Below are 7,497 nucleotides of genomic sequence, written 5' to 3'. Positions count from 1 at the left end.
CAGCCAGAACCAGGCAGAGGTGTAGGCAGATCTTTCTCTGTCCCACCTGCCAGTTCCCAAATCACAACACAGGGACTTATTAATTGTGAAAACTCGGCTGACTGCTTAGACTTGTTTCTAACTAGTTCTAACTTAAATTAACTCATATCGTTTCATCTATGATCTATGTGACTTGGTTATCTTTACTTTGTAAAGCCCATTCTGCTTGCTCTGTGTGCCTGGTGTCTCCTCATGACTCCGCCCTTCCTCTTCCCAGTGTCCTCTCTGCCCTGAAAATCCTGCCTAGCTACTGGTCATTGGGCTTTTTATTAAGTCAAACACAATGACATATCTTTACACAGTGTAATCAAATATCTCACAACACAGATATCAGCCTCGTGCTTGGGGGTTTGACGCTCAGCACCATCAAAAGAAATAATGAGAGAAGGTACTTCCCATTGGGACAGTGTTTCTCCAGCTCAGCGCCGTAAATGCCTGGCCAGGCAGTGAGCGACCTCTCAACAGACGGCGTCCTGTGCATGTGAGTTATTAGTGGGGCTCCTGACCCCGTACTCACCAGCCAGAAGCATCCTCCCTCTCCCAGTTTAACACCCAGGTTCGTCCCGAGTGTGTTCTGCAACGGGAAGCTGTTTCCACAGGCTCCTGCGTTAAAAAGATGAAGTAACCTCCCCAGCATCTGAGGCAGGAGGATAAGGAGCTGCAGAGAACCTCGTGATAGACTCCTGCGGCTGTTCTCTGATTTCTGTCCACACGCGGGAGTGACCGACAGCACCGAAATGGGGACTCTGTGTGTGAATTCGCACAAGCGTGACTGAACACAGACCATCCCCAAAACTTCCCAGGAGACGAACTCACAAGCAGGTGAGAACGTGGTGATGGCTGTTGTTCCAAAGATTAGAGAAAGGCAAAGGGGGCCTGAGCGACTTACCAGACCAGCTCACAGTGAGTGAGTAAGTTAGGCCCACGTTACCAAGCCGGTTTTTCCTAACTGCCCCCGGAACTCTGCATGAAGAATATGAATTCCACAAAAGCTTGTATTCCTACAGGACAGCCCAGTGGCCGCACCACCTTCTCTGTGTGGAAACAAAGAGCAATTGCCTCTGCACCAGCCATTTGACCCCCTCCCTACGTGACCGAGGGGTCTAAGACCAGAACCCCAAGGGGAGGAAGGCAGAGTCCCACGGTACTTTTATAATAGCACCTTGGAATCGATCGTCAGTTAAGAGCAGTGACTGCTCTTCCAGAAGACCCAGGTTCGAATCCCAGCATCCATTTGGCAGCTACAATGATTAACTCTAGTTCCAGGGAATCCGGCCTTCTCAGGCACTGCATACATATGGTATACAGTCACGTGTGCGGGCAAAACAAGCACATAAAATAAAAATAAAACACAGACGTTAAACCGAGTGTAGTGGTATACACCTGTAATTCTAGAACTCAGGAGATGGAGGCAGAAAGAACAGAAATTCAGGGTCATCCTCATCTATATATTGAGTTAGAGACCAGCCTGGGCTACACGAAACCATGTCTATAGATAAATTAGACACACTAAGACAATACATAATAGGATGGAAAAAAATAAATACATATTTTTTCCTGTTGATGCTGTCCTGGGGGCCTCACTGCACAGTGTCGGAAGAAGGGGAAGTCACAGAAGTTTGGCTTTTCATTTTAGGACCGCCCTGTGGGGCGGGGACTGGAGGTGCACAACCTACCTGATCCAGTAGAATCAAGATAGAGGTACAGGGAAAGACATGGGTGCAAACGCACACGCAGCTTGCACACTCCACATGCACACACACACATGTCCACACCTCGTTCACACCTCTTGCACACTGTACTGCAGTCGCTCACACCATCCATCGCTCCAGCCAAGCTCCCTCCCTCTAGACATAGAGAGTCTCTGACTTCAAAGGGTGTGACCTGACCTTCTCATCTACAGCAGTGTGACAGTGTCCACACAATCAAAGGTTTGCTCTTCTGAGTAAATCTAACGAATGGCTGGGTGGCAGCTGGAGGCTGCAATTCGATGGCTTGTGCCCTCTCTGTGGCTGGCTAAGCTGCGATGCTCCGTGGGCTCCTCGTGTTCAGGGCGCTCCAGGAGGAACTCTGCCTGACACGACTCTGTCTGACAGAGCCAGAGGTTCCACGGATCAGAAAACTCAGTATGCACTGTAAAAATGAAAACAGGCAGAACAGGGACAAGTTCAGGGAGGCCTGAGGGGAGGTGACAAGGACCAGAGACATCAGCCTGACTGGAGGAGAAGAGGAAGTGAGCTGGGAGGGACCAAGGTGGAAGGACTGTTGGATCTGTGGTGCTGGTGATGGAGGCGGAGCCGGTGAAGGGCTCTGCAGTTGCTCGGAGCGCACAGTTAAGGACAGGGAGCATCAACAGGAGCGTCTCTGTAGAGCCTACATACTGTCCTGAAATCCAAGAGTAAGCTGCCAGGACTTGGGAAGCAAAGACAGGCGGGTTTCCATGAGTTCAGGACCAGCCTAGTCTGCGTAGTGGGTTTCAGGGCAACCATGGATGCATAATAAGGCTCTGTCTCAAAACAAAACAATGAAAGAACAAAGCCCCCACCTGCACCATTTCTATTTACTCTTTGGATCTCATCCAAAACCCTAAGTACATGTGCCCTGACTCTCCACAGAGGAGGCAGACGTTGTTTTGATTTCTTTTATTTAACCTTCTGGAGAGGATGCCATGGCTGTCCTATTACATACAGAACAGATAGACCCAAACCAATCTATCATCTATCTATCTATCTATCTATCTATCTATCTATCTATCTATCTATCTATCTATCTATTCATTCATTTATCATTTATTTATTTGCTTGCTTGTTTATCAAAATAGGATCTCAAGTAGTCCAGGCTAGCCTCAAGCTGCTACAGGCCTCGAACTCCTGATCCTTTTGCCTCTACTTCCCCAGTGCTGGCATTACAGGCGTGCCTCCACCACCTCTGGTTTGTACAGTGGTGGGGATCAAACCCAGGGCCTTCTGCATGCTAGGCAGGCATCCTTCCAATTGAGTTTACACCCTAGCCCAGGCGACTCTGATCTGTCCTGGTAACCATGTGTGCAGTGAGTGTGAAAACCAGCCTTGCTCACAGTCAGGAGAGGGGGTGGCTCTTGCTGACCCCACTGGAAGGCATTTCAAGCCGAAGGTTATGCTCTGAGAAGTTTGCAGCTGACCAGGGGCAAGGCTAAGCACCCTTGCCTGAGCTACACTCCAGCCTGATTTTGTGTTTAGACAGGGTCTCACTACATAGCTCAGACTAGCTTAGAACTTGGAGCAATCCTCCTGTCTCAACCTCCCAAGTACTGGGATTAGAAGCACGTGACACCATGCACGGCTGAGGTAGGACCAGCTCCTTGGATTCCATGATCCTCTTGCTTCAGTTCACTGGGTAGTGGGGACTCCAGACAGCTGTGTTCCCGTACCTAGCTTGTCCAGCTTCCCCCCTTGTTCAATTTATGACTGGTTCCTCACCCTGACACACAGTCTCTGTTGCCTCCTGTCCCAGCTAAGCAGCTCTCTGGGGCTTCTGTCTGGGGATAGCTGTAGTAAGTAACCCCGACAATCCTGCCTGTATTCCACAGTAGGTGTACTCCCAGCAGACTTGGTTGGTGGTCCCCAATGATATCACACACCGCACCGTCTCAAATATTGAAAATAATAATCGTATCTTCATTCTCCAGTCGCGGCCCATGCATTTGAAGGCGAGCGGGAGGCGATGTTTGCCTTTGGGGTGCCTCACTCTGGAAACTCCCATCGTAGGTATGGGAGGTCCTTCAGGGTCAGGGGAAGGCACCGGTGACAGTAGCGGTAAGACAACTTGGCAGAAGTCCAAGATGACGGCTGCAAAGCTTCTAATTCCCCTCTAGTAGAGAAAGAGGTCATACTTTCCAAAGACAGGCTTCTGCCTGGGCCCCAAGGGAGCCCCTGCCACCTGCAAATCCCTACGGGGCTGCTACCTAAGAAAGTCAAACTGAAGCATCTGACAGAGCCCAGAACCAGAAAAACTGCTCTCCCACTCCAGGTTGGAGCTGCTTCCTGGATCTTGCCACCTGCGCCCCTCTCACCTCCCCCAGCCCAGCTGGATCTATAATGGCCTCAGGCAGGGACAGGAATTCTTTACCCCCCCAGTAAACCTCTGGAAACTATAATTACGGGGGAGGGGTAGTTTCACGGAGTTCTTGGTGCCCAGCTGCTCAGGGCTACAAGCCTTGTAAGCAGGGGACCCAGTGACTGGGAACGGGAGACCACCCTTCACTTTAATGTGGGGGCCAAGGGGGCGCACGTCCGCTGAAGAACCGATGGACGGATTGCAATGCCTGTTTCCATGCCAACTAGACATCAACGGCTGGGCTTGGCAGCTGGTCACACAGGGCTTGGAGTTACCCAGGAAGCTGCCATGGAAGGGAAGCAACATGCAGCCCTTAAAGTGTGCGTGTTGGGGGCGGGGTTATTTACAGATTTGAAAGATGTTTCTCAGCGGTGCCTGAGGCTCACTGGTGGGGTGCTTGCCTGGCATGCTCAAGGCCTTGGGTTCAGTCCTCAATACTGGGAAGAACAAACGTGTTTGGTGGCTGGCAGCGTTGGCAGACCGCCGCCGGGAAGAGCCAGGCAGCAAACTTGGGCTTTGCAGCCCAGATGGTCTCAAGAACAGTAACAAACAACACGTAAGCTACACAGCAGACTGATGGAAACAGACGGGCAGCAAAGCCTAAAATATTTACTATTTCCGGCAGGTTGGAGGCTAAGTGTGAGGAGCTCTTACTGGTTCCAGGTGGATGACAAGCCACAGGAGGACTAGGCTCTGCCAGTGTCACCACAATGAAGGAATGACTGTCCCTGAAGGTGGTTCACAGGGACAGCCATTTCCAAAGATGGTTCCCCTGTGAAAATGAGCCGGCACCAGGGAAAGGGTCCCTTTGTGGGAGGTACCTAGATTTGGGCCTGTGAGACCTTGAGTCTTGAGCCTGTGGCTTGCTCCATCTGGGGCTTTGGCTAAGTATTGGGCAACATCAGATGTCGGTCCCCACCTGCAGGCATCTGTGAGTGTGCATCCCCTGAGGGCCTAGGGAGGTGGCCAAGCTGTGCTGCTGCTCAGAGGGGACCAGTCCTGCTGCCCCGCCAAGCTCTCGCTCTCTGTTCCCTTAAGACAGTGCTTGGTGTCTGTCCCACTCCACATCAGTTCCCCCCCTGAATTGGGGTCGCAGATGCCTGTGAGCCCCCAACGTGGGTGCTGGGAACTGAACCCAGGATCTTCTGCAAGGTCAGTCAGGGTTCTTAACCGCTAAACCGTCTTTCCTGCTCCTTTGTGCCCCCAATACTAACTTTGCATGTCGTTCTGAAAAGCCATATGACAAAAACGTCTTAGGGGGAAAAGTGCACTTGGGTGCCGGGTTTCAGAAAGACAGCTAGTGCTGGGAGTTCCTCATGGTCCACGAGGCAGGAAGCAGGGGGAGCCATAAAAACCAGAGTGGCCCTAACCTGCAAAGGCTTGCCCTTAGAGCCTGCTTTCTTCAGTCAGGCCTCACCTCCTAAAAGCTCCACATCCTTCAAAATACCCGGAAATGGAGCATTCCGAACTCGAAACGGGAGCCTAGGAGGGTCATTCTAGATTCAAACAAGAGGATGGGGTTGTACTTCAGGGGTAGAGCACGGTCCTGGCACGCATGGGTCTGTGTTCTAGGCATGTTGGATTGTGAGTCTGCCCCGTGTCACCCTGAGGGCGGGCAGACTCACAATCCAACTTGCCTGCCATTCTTACAAGGACGGACACAGACAGACCAACTCCACGAGGAGAGAGTGCTGTTGAGGAGAACCCCACATGGCCAACAAAGCAGAGACTCTTGGTGTCCGTCTTCCAGAGGGCACCAAAGATGGCCAGACCCTAAGAGAAGGCAGAGAACATACTAGAACCTTCCGGGGCCGGGAATGTGGCTCAGTGAGAGGATGGATGTTCATCTAGCATGCATTTAGCTCTGACCCCCACCCTTGGTACTCCGTAAGCCAGATGCGGTGGCACAGCCCCGTAATCCCAGGACTTGGGAGGTGGAGGCAGGAGGATCACACGCTTATCCTCAGCTACATAGTGAGTTCAAGGCTAGCCTGGGCTACAGGAGACCCTGTTTCAATAAAAGTGCATGGAGACTATGGCTGGATTCTATGTAAAACAACGAATCGTTTTATACAAATGACTTAGGAAATGTGAGGATCCTGGGTTTGAGATGTGGGGGGAGTGGCGACCATTCTCACCAAAAATGGGGGTTGACTCTACTTGGCAAACGCTCTCCAAAACGTAAAAATAAAGTAAGATGAAAATAAAGGAGCTGAGCATCTGGGTTCAACTTCCTCACACTCAAGCCTTGCACTGTTGCACACTGGGGCTCAGTGGAATGAGCGCGGCTCCTGACAGAGGGACACTGGCTTCTCCTTCACCTACCCTCCCATACAGCCACTGCCAGCCCTGGTCCCGGTGCCTCACTCCCCTGCAGAGGACAGTTGAGCTGTGGATCTGCCTCTCTGATGGAGACAGTCACGCTGGAGGATTCTCAGAGGCCTGAGCTGGTGGAGCGGGGGCTCTGGGCAGCCTATGCCGGACGGTGGCTGGGAGGGTCAGGCAGGGCTTTGGTGTCTACTGTACGGAGAGGAGGGGAGGGGAGGGCAGCTTAGACCCGAGAGGAAGCTCAGAGTCATTGTATGACCTCTGCGGAGGAAGCTCGGCAGGGTAAGATGCCTGTGATGCTGGGGTTCAGGAGGCTGGCTTTACATGGTCATGATTTGGAAGCTGGCCAAAAGACCCACGTGACCACCAGTGATCATGGATAATTAAAATGTAGTTTATCTGTACAGTAGAATATTACCTATCCCTGGAAGGGATGGAGCCTTCCTCCACACTAACATGCTATAGACATAAAGGGCCACGTCCTGTGAGAGTCCAGGTGTGAAATGTCAGGAGGACAGTCCAACAGACAGGAAGCAGCCAGTGCCTGGGAGAGCCGGTGGAGGAGGGGCTGCTAAGCCAGAGCTTCTCTTTTTCCTCAGAATCCACATAAGGTCTTTCTTAAGACAGATGGTATCTCATGTAACACGCTTTGTGTGGGTCAAACAGGGAAGTCGGGAAAACAGGGACCAGCTGGGGGCAGGAGTTATGGGTGCAGGTGGGAGGGTGCAAACCTCTGAATGCAGTGTCTTCCAGAGCAAGACACATGGTTACCACGGACAGGGCAGACAGGGGTTGCCCTTCTAGGAGGGGAGAGGATCCACCATCAGGTCTGTCTGTTTTATAAAATAAAAACAGGACCGGAAGCGCTGTTCCTACGTCAGGTAGCTCTCACAACCAACCACACATAAATCTAGGTTCAGGGGATCCACCACTGCTTCTGGTCTCTTCAGGAGTGTAGGCACCCATACGCAGACATACACACACAAAGACACACACAGAAACCCAGAGAAACAGACAGACAGACAGACCACACAC

General features: G+C 51.7%; 1 non-coding gene across 1 annotated transcript; it reads right to left on the bottom strand.

Annotated features, from left to right (window-relative positions):
- Window positions 1–1,632: 1,632 nt before the first annotated feature.
- On the bottom strand, window positions 1,633–1,891 carry LOC126508116 (small Cajal body-specific RNA 2). The gene has a single exon (XR_007593719.1). It is a non-coding gene; the product is annotated as a small Cajal body-specific RNA 2 (non-coding RNA).
- Window positions 1,892–7,497: the final 5,606 nt, after the last annotated feature.

Source organism: Alexandromys fortis, unplaced genomic scaffold (genome assembly GCF_014885135.2).
Source record: "Alexandromys fortis isolate MF-2015 unplaced genomic scaffold, M_Fortis_MF-2015_v1.1 scaffold_81, whole genome shotgun sequence".
NCBI classification, from domain to species: Eukaryota; Metazoa; Chordata; class Mammalia; order Rodentia; family Cricetidae; genus Alexandromys; species Alexandromys fortis.
The sequence above is the reverse complement of the archived record's forward strand: the minus strand, read 5'-3'. Positions and strand labels throughout refer to the sequence as shown.